At 46.9% G+C, this 9376-nt stretch overlaps 1 protein-coding gene across 1 annotated transcript in view; it reads right to left on the reverse strand.

Moving 5' to 3' along the window:
- The window catches only part of fmn1 (formin 1), a 639512-nt gene extending 630623 nt beyond the window's left edge, over positions 1–8889 (reverse strand). Inside the window, 1 exon segment of the mRNA XM_072484913.1 lies at positions 8773–8889. The gene's annotated coding sequence lies outside the window, so the exon portion shown is untranslated.
- Between the last annotated feature and the right edge of the window lie 487 nt (positions 8890–9376).

Consider the following 9376-nt stretch of genomic DNA (forward strand, 5'->3'; position numbering starts at 1 on the left):
AGTGGGTTGGTGCAGACTTGATGGGCCGAATGGCCTCCTTCTGCACTACGTTCTTTGTCACCTTTATGGCCAGCGGGAGATGGTGTCCTCTCCCATACCTCTGCGGTGCCAGGTGTGCCATCATGTCGCACTATTTCTGCTTAGTCGGAGTCTTCGACGGTAAGCCCAGTTCAGCTGGTCCTCGAATGACAGCCGCTGTCGGAAGACACGAGGCCTCATTCGGTGCCTCCTCCTCCTCGGCTGTTGGGCGTCTGGCTCTCCATCCTGGGAGGCTGCCTCCTGTTCCGCTGCTGGCCGCCCCCCAGGACTGCGGCGACTCGGAGGAAGGCCACCTTTGCTGGTTGAATTCCAATATCCATTGTCTGCAGGGGGTGAAAGGCCGACATGTTAGCACGATGCGTAGCCCCATGCCCAACCAGGTCCACTGGGCTACATGGTGGCACTGCAGTCCCTGTCACACACACCCAACCCCCCTCCCCCCCCACCCCACCCCAACACACCAACCCCGCATCCCCGTCGGTGGTCGGCAGTGGGGACCGCTGGCCCTGGCGCTCGTCCCTGATGCCAGAGGTCCTGTTGGCTGGCACCGCCCCCACCGGGGGTAGGCAACGCGGCCCCCATGGGGGCTACTGTGGGTGCTGGCCTCGGTGGGCCGCCACGGGTGGCGGCTGGGTGAGATGTGGTGGGGGCTGGGTGGCGGGCGCCCATACAGTCGGTGTCACTTTGCAGAACCAGGGGCCAGCTGGATGGTCAGTGGGGTGCGCAGCAAGACAGCTGCCTTGCAGCTCACGGTATTGGCGGTCCATGCCTGGACACTGCCCCAGCCACTCGATATGTTCCCCTGTTTCCCCCCCCCCCCCCTCCCTCCCCCGGCCCTGTCAGGAACCCCCCTCCCCAGCCAGTGTCCGGGCCGGCAGTCGTTCCTCTCAGTGTCCTACCTCCTCTCTCTCTCTCCCCCCATCAGCCACGACGGCAGTTTTGGAATTTTTAAAAAGCACAAGTGAACCGCAGCGTCAGGAACCCAGCCCATTGGAGGATTAGAATCGTGGCAGCCCCAGAGAATACCGATTCAGGCCCGCTAATGATATGCAAACGGTGTTTACTGTACGTGCGTCCCGAATCACATTGATGCCGCCATCGAGATGCTTGAGAATTGCGATTTGGTGTCAAATCAGTGCCTGCCGCGATTTTCCACCCAATGGCCTTTCCCGGTTTAGGTGTCGGCTAACGGAGGATCCTGCCTCCAACATTCTTAAAATACTGTAAATTAGATTCGCTTTCACTGTTTTGTGTCCATCATTTTGTCCTTCAAAATTACACTTTTGTGATCATGCCACATGGATACAACATGTTACTTTCGGACATAAAAACTTCAGTAGGTTACTTCGGCTACCATCAAGTTATCGTCCAAAAGTATTTGAATGAGAGTACTTTGGGCACTTCCATGCCTTTGATATGCAATTCCAGCACAGGACAGATCCTTTGAAATGTTAGAACGAGCTAGGCAAGTTAATCAAACTTGCTCTGGGAAAGCTCATGTGATTTGAATATTTGTATTTTTTCATCCAGGAGTTTAAAGAGGGGGGGGGGGGGTGTATTTCCTACTCCCGGACCGCCACCAATTAACTGCAATATCGGGCAACTGTGATTTGGAAAGGCATGGATTCAAACCCCCATCCAAAGGCATAATCCAGATTGACTAGAAAGCCATATAAGGGGAGTGCTGTACTGTCAGAGGTGCCTCCTTTTTGTAGGAGATATTACAATGAGATCCCATCTGCCCTTTCAGATGGGTGTAAAGGATCCCAGGACCTTATTGTAAGAAGAACAGAGATGCTCTCCCAATGTTGATGGTCAACATTTAACTTACAACCTATACAGAAGCCAGAAGATCTGGTCATTCATTTAGTTGCTGTTTTTAGGACCTTACGGTTTAAAAATTGGCTCCGAAATTTCTACAGTGACTATAGCAGCACGGTAGCATTGTGGATAGCACAATTGCTTCACAGCTCCAGGGTCCCAGGTTCGATTCCGGCTTGGGTCACTGTCTGTGTGGAGTCTGCACATTCTCCCCGTGTCTGCGTGGGTTTCCTCCGGGTGCTCCGGTTTCCTCCCACAGTCCAAAGATGTGCAGGTTAGGTGGATTGGCCATGCTAAATTGCCCTTAGTGTCCAAAATTTCCCTTAGTGTTGGGTGGGGCTATTGTGTTATGGGGTTATTATGGAGGTGTGGACCTTGGTAGGGTGCTCCTTCCAAGAGCCGGTGCAGACTCGACGGGCCAAATGGCCTCCTTCTGCACTGTAATTTCTATGATAATCTATGATACTCCACAATTACTTCATTGGGTGTAAAGCATGTTAGGATGTCCAGCGGTCAAGTAAAGTACTATACAAATGCTAGTTTTTTTCCCCCATTTCTTTCTTTAAATGGTTAGCAATAGGTAATAGAGTTAATGCAGGAATCGCTCCATCCTACAATTTTCCCTATAGTTTGTTTTCCTACCAGGTGACTACTTCATTGTCTTAAGTAATTCAGAGTGTAAACGTTAGCTTTGTTGTAAGCTTATAATCTGAATTCTCATCCCAAAAATGTTCACCTTGAAGCTACAACAGTCTTGTTGAGAAACATGTTATCAAGTTACTAAGTGTATTGAAATGTATTGACAATAAATGTCTCAATTACCTCATTATAAATAGAACAGAAGATCCATTATTGTCAGTTTAATACACAAAAGAGGGCTGGGGTTTGCTGATGTGTGTCGAGACAACTTGTGCTGTCAATTAATGTACAACACTATTTTAAAATATCAAATTTGACATATTTAATTTTGTTTCTTAATTTCCCTTCGGTCTTTTTTCCCTCTGAAACCAAATATTTATTTCTCTCTCTTTTAATGTTTGATTTGACATTGGGTTTTATACATTGAGCCTAAGCTGTGGAATGCCCTCTCTACTTTCCTCCTTACAAGACATTGCCCTTATAAGCTACCTCCTTGACCTATTATCTCATTGGGCAGTATTTAATGGAGGCAATGAAAGCCTCTCAGAAGCCTCACCCTTCCCGATGCTGGGTCTCTCAATCAGGCATTAAGTGTCTATAATCGAGGGACCCCTGCCCCCACTCTGGGAGGACGCAACCAACTGACAGTATGCTTTTTGGGCTCCCACATGGTGACCTGTGAGCACCCACCAGCCATAGGGTTAGAACATACAGTGCAGAGGGAGGCCATTCGGCCCATCGAGTCTGCACCAACCCACTTAAGCCCTCATTTCCACCCGATCCCCGTAATCCAATAACCCCATTTAACCTTTTTGGACACAAGGGGCAATTTATCATGGCCAACCCACCTAACCTGCACATCTTTGGACTGTGGGAGGAAACTGGAGCACCCGGAGGAAACCCACGCACACACGGGGAGAACGTGCAGACTCCACACAGACAGTGACCCAGCGGGGAATCAAACCTGGGACCCTGGCGCTGTGAAGCCACAGTGCTAGCCACTTGTGCAACTGTGCTGCCCTAAATTAACAATGATGTCACAATGAGGCAGTTAAGTGGACATTAATTGCCCACTTTAGTGTGGACCTTCCTGTCAAAGATTTAATCAGGACAGTGGTGCAAAGGTGATGGCATCCCCATTCGCCATCTGATTAAATGTCCCCCTTCCACCAAGCTCACCCCAGGGGAGGGCATCAAATTCGGCCTTTGGCTCAGTGTTCTATTTTGTTTTAACAATGCTCCTGGAAGGCACTTTGGGACTTTATTTGTGTCATCGGCTGACCCTCGATTGGACGTCTGCTCAAGAGTTGTGAATTTCTGCAATGGGTCTTCACGTGACTGAACAGATAAATTCTTGATCTGTAGATCTTTGGTTACAAGGATCAGGATGTCCCACAAGCTAGTGGGATCCAGAGGGTGCAATTTGCTTCCTTTTCTTAGCTTTTCTGCTGCCACTCTGCCTCATCATTAAGATGTTGGGATGTTTTATTACATTAAAGGCATTATACAAGTTGTTGTTGAGTCCATGCACTAATTTACCCTCCATTTCTGTCCGTCCTATGTTTATTTTTCAACCCTTTAATCTCATAGATGTTTATCCAGTTGCTCACAAAGATCCCACGTGCCCAGTTACCCTCGCAATGCTGTTAGCAGCTCACACTTCCAGGAATATTTGTAGAAAATTCTACAAGCTCGAGAGCGTACTACCAAGTTACCGCCAACAAAGGGCAGCATGGTGGCACATTGATGCCTACGGCGCTGAGGACCCGGGTTCGAATCCCGGCTCTGGGTCACTGTCCGTATGGAGTTTGCACATTCTCCCATGTGTGCATGAGTTTCACCCCCACAACCCAAAGATGTGCAGGGTAGGTGATTTGGCCATGCTAAATTGCCCCTTAATTGGAAAAAAATAATTGGGTATTCTAACTTTAAAAAAAAGTTACCACCAACAAATCACCTGTTCCACCAGAGGCCCAAACATCCTGGACCATTGCTACACAAATATCAAACATGCCTACGCTCTATCGCCCACCCACCCATTGGCAAATCTTTTTTTTTTGTAAATTTAGAGTACCCAATTCATTTTTCCCAATTAAGGGGCAATTTAGCGTAGCCAATCCACCTAGCCTGCACATCTTTGGGTTGTGGGGGCGAAATCCACGCAAACACGGGGAGAATGTGCAAACTCCACACGGACTATGACCCAGAGTCTGGATCGAACCTGGGACCTCGGTGCCATGAGGCAGCAGGGCTAACCCACTGCGCCATCGTGCTGCCCTCACTTTGGCAAATCTGACCACAAGACTGTGCTCCTGCTCCCGGCTTATAAGCAAAAACTAAAGCGGGAGAATCCATCAAAGAAAGTTGTGCATTGTTCGTCTGAGGAATCGGATGGTCTCCTATGGAACTGTTTAGAGTCGGTGGACTGGTCAGCATTTAAAAACTCTGCGACCAGCCTGAACGAGTACACCACTACAGTAACGGACTTCATTAGTAAGTGTGTAGAAGATTGTGTGCCAAAGAAGCAAATCCGCGTGTTCCCCAACCGTAAACCCTGGATGAACAGGGATATCCACTGCTTGCTGAAGTCTAGGTCTGAGGCGTTTTAAGTCAGGCGACCCTGACCTATACAAGAAAGCCAGATATGATCTAAAGAAATCCATCAAAGATGCCAAAAGACAGTACCGGACCAAGCTCAAGTCCCAGGCTAGCCACACGGACCCCCGCCAACTATGGCAAGGTCTGCAAGACATAACGGGCTACAAGATGAAGGCATGTAAAATCATCGGCTCCAACGCACCCCTCCCTGATGAGCTCAATGCATTCTATGCCCGCTTTGAGCAAGAGGTCAGCAAGAGCGAGCCCTCCACCCTGGAAGCCTCGGATGAACTTGTATCCAAGGTCACCATTGCAGATGTCAAAACAGCCTTCTCGAAGATGAACCCACGGAAAGCTACCAGGTGGGGTACCCGGATGAGCACTCGGGTCTTGCGTGGATCAGCCGGCGGGGGTATTCGCAGACATCTTCAACCTTTCTTTACAACAATCTGGGGTCCCTATCTGCTTCAAGAAGACGACCATCAACTCTGTACCAAAGAAAAGCCAAGCAGCGTGCCTTAATGACTATCGTCCAGTGGCTCTTACATCCATCATTATGAAGTGCTTTGAAAGGTTAATTATGGCATGAATCAACTCCAGCCTCCCGGATTGCCTTGATCCACTACAGTTCGCCTACCGCTGCAACAGGTCCACAGCAGACGCCATCTGCCTGGCCCTGCACTCAACCCTGGAACACCAAGGTAACAAAGACACCTATGTCAGACTCCTATTTATTGATTACAGCTCAGCGTTCAACACTATTATTCTGACGAAACTCATCTCCAAACTCCGTGGCCTGGGCCTTGGCTCCTCCCTCTGTGACAGGATCCTGAACTTCCTACTCCACAGACCGCAATCAGCAAGGATATGCAACAACACTTCCTCCACGATCATCCTCAACACCGGTGCCCCACAAGGCTGTGTCCTCAGCTCCCTACTATACTCCTTATACACCTATGTCTGTGTGGCTAAATTCCCCTCCAACTCGATTCTCAAATTTGCTGACGGCATCACCATAGGGGGTCGGATCTCAAACAATGACGAGACAGAGTACAGGAATGAGGTAGAGAATCTGGTGAACTGGTGCGACGACAATAATCTCTCCCCCAATGTCAACAAAATAAAGGAGATTGTCATTGACTTCAGGAAGCGTAAAGGAGATCATGCCCCTGTCTACATCAATGGGAACGAAGTAGAAAGGGTCGAGAGCTTCACGTTTTTAGGTGTCCAGATCACCAACAAACTGTCCTGGTCTCTCCATGCCGACAATATAGTTAAGAAAGCCCACCAACGACTCTACTTTCTCAGAAGACTAAGGAAATTTGGCATGTCAGCTACGACTCTCATCAACTTTTACAGATGCACCATTGAAAGCATTCTTTCTGGTTGTATCGCAGCTTGGTATGGTTCCTGCTCTGCCCAAGAAAGCAGGAAACTACAAAAGGTTGTGAATGTAGCCCAGTCCATCACGCAAATCAGCCTCCCTTCCATTGACTGGGCAGCACGGTAGCATTGTGGATAGCACAATTGCTTCACAGCTCCAGGGTCCCAGGTTCGATTCCGGCTTGGGTCACTGTCTGTGCGGAGTCTGCACATCCTCCCCGTATGTGCGTGGGTTTCCTCCGGGTGCTGCGGTTTCCTCCCACAGTCCAAAGATGTGCAGGTTAGGTGGATTGGCCATGATAAATTGCCCTTAGTGTCCAAAATTGCCCTTAGTGTTGGGTGGGGTTACTGGGTTATGGGGATAGGGTGGAGGCGTTGACCTTGGGTAGGGTGCTCTTTCCAAGAGCCGGTGCAGACTCGATGGGCCGAATGGCCTCCTTCTGCTCTGTAAATTCTAAGATTCTATGACTCGATCTATAATTCCCGCTGCCTCGGAAAGGCAACCCGCATAATTAAGGACCCCACGCACCCTGGACATACTCTCTTCCAACTTCTTCCGTCAGGAAAAAGATACAAAAGTTTGAGGTCACATTTGAATGGACCTACCTTGTATTAAGTTGATTTTTTTTCTACATCCCAGTTATGACTGTAACATTACATTCTGTAGCCTCCCCTTCCTTCCCTATGTACGGTATGTATTGTCTGTATCGCAAGAAACAACACTTTTCACTGTCTACTAATACATGTGACAATAATAAATCAAATTAACTTTAAATCTTAAACATGTAATTGTAAATTCAACTAACAAGGTCTATTGTGAGATGCACTGTTACCAACAAAGTCTGCTCCAATGGCTATACATTTGTACAGTGAAAATATTTGATGCTGAATGAAAGATTAAATGATTATCCAACAATCCAAAGATGTGCACTTTAGGTGGGTTGGCCATGCTAAATTGCCCCTTAGTGCCCAAAGGTTAGGTGGGGTTAAGGGGATGGGGCAGGGGAGTGGGACTGAATAGGGTGCTCTTTCAGAGGATCAGTGCAGACTCGATGGCCCAAATGGTCTCCTTCTATACTGTAGATATTCTATGATATCTTTGTTATAAAGATAAATACAAACATATGAATTGGGAGCAGGAGAAGGCCACTCAGCCCCTCGAGCCTGCTGTGCCAATCATTAAAGTCATGGCTGATCTGATTTACTCAACTCCACATTCCTGTCTACCCCCCTTGCTAACCAGGAATCTATCCACCTCTGCCCTAAAAATATTCAAAGATTCCATCACCTTTTGAAAAAGAGTTCCAAAGACGCTTGACCCTCATCTCAATCTTAAATAGGCAACCTCTTACAGCGACCCCTATTTCTCCCATAAAAGGAAACATCCTCTCCACATCCAACCTGTCAAGACCCATCAGGATCTTAAGTTGCCCTTTACTCTTCTAAACTATAGAATACAAGTCTAATCTGTCCAATCTTTCCTCATAAGACAACCCACCCATTCCAGGTATTACTCTAGTAAACCTTCTCTGAACTGCTTCCAATGCATTTACATCCTTCCTTAAATAAGGGGACTAATACTGTACACAGTACCCCAGGCGTGGTCTCACTACAAATCAAAATAATTAGCCGCTTTGTTATTTATACTTTCACAAACACATTTCTGCCCATGTAGGAACAATGAATCTGTTAAATCAGAATGTAGTATAAGCTTCTGAGTCAAATATTTTCCAATATATGTCCTACCTAAATTCAGTGAGAGTTCTTCTATGGATATAATCCATTATTTCAGACCTACTGTAGGGGTAACAAGAATAATTCTGCAATTATTGGCAGAATTGTTGCACTTTTTCAAAGTGCATGGAGCAGGAAAATAATTAATGCACCATGTTCATATTTCCAAAACTCAAATCTGTAGCCAAAAATAAAACTTTTAGATTGCAATCACATATTTGGTCCAGTGAACATTTTTTTTAATGTGCTAGAGAATCAGGCTTTTCTGATAAAATAATAAAGAACACACAATTTACAATGTAACATTTATCCCTGAAACACATCAGGGTCACCTAATTAATAAATGTTATCTTGTTGTTTAGTACCAATAGGCAAAAAGAAACATTGCACTGCTGCGCAAAATACATGAGAGGGTTAACCCAGATTTTCTACAGCAATATTCTACAAAATTGAATTTTACAACTTTGGTTTGATGGCTATACGACCCGCTTGTTTCCAATACGTAAATAAAATGTCTTGAAAGTAAATTGTTGTAATTTTTTTAAATAAACAGTTTACCTGATGGAAAATAAAAGGGATGCGACTGGCCGCAGAGGTTTACTTCGGCTGAGATGTTGCTACCTCGTCAACAACATTTTCTCTCTGGCATCTCCCTCTCCCCTCGCAATCCGCTTCTCAGCTAGTGGGTAGCAGCTGTATCGGGAGGGGGAGGGGGGAGAGCAGGCTTACAGACAGGGCGCCCAGCCAAACAAACCAACCTTCATGGCTGCATCCGACCTATCATATGGGACTTGGGGCTGGCACTCAACGTGACGAACCTTGGAAAGGATTCAACTCGCGCGAGTTAATCTCACGGGTTATTTATAGAACAGGGAAATGGGAGGAGAAACTGTGTCAGTCTAGGGGAAGGGGGAATCACCTTTGTCGGGCGGTCAGTACCACTGCAAGGCTGTGATGCAGTATGACATGTGTGAACCTTCCCCCCCCCCCCCCCCCCCAATCGGCCTATTAATTTTATACAGTGCTTGTTGATGGTAGACTTTTTACTGATCAATATCCTTCATAGAAACTTTATGCAAGTCCAACGAGACAAATAGTAGAAATATTTTAAATTCAAATATTTAATATATGCAGGTAATATGTGCAGGTTGCGTGGATTAGC

The sequence above is a fragment of the Scyliorhinus torazame genome, chromosome 2 (assembly GCF_047496885.1).
Source record: "Scyliorhinus torazame isolate Kashiwa2021f chromosome 2, sScyTor2.1, whole genome shotgun sequence".
Taxonomy (NCBI): domain Eukaryota; kingdom Metazoa; phylum Chordata; class Chondrichthyes; order Carcharhiniformes; family Scyliorhinidae; genus Scyliorhinus; species Scyliorhinus torazame.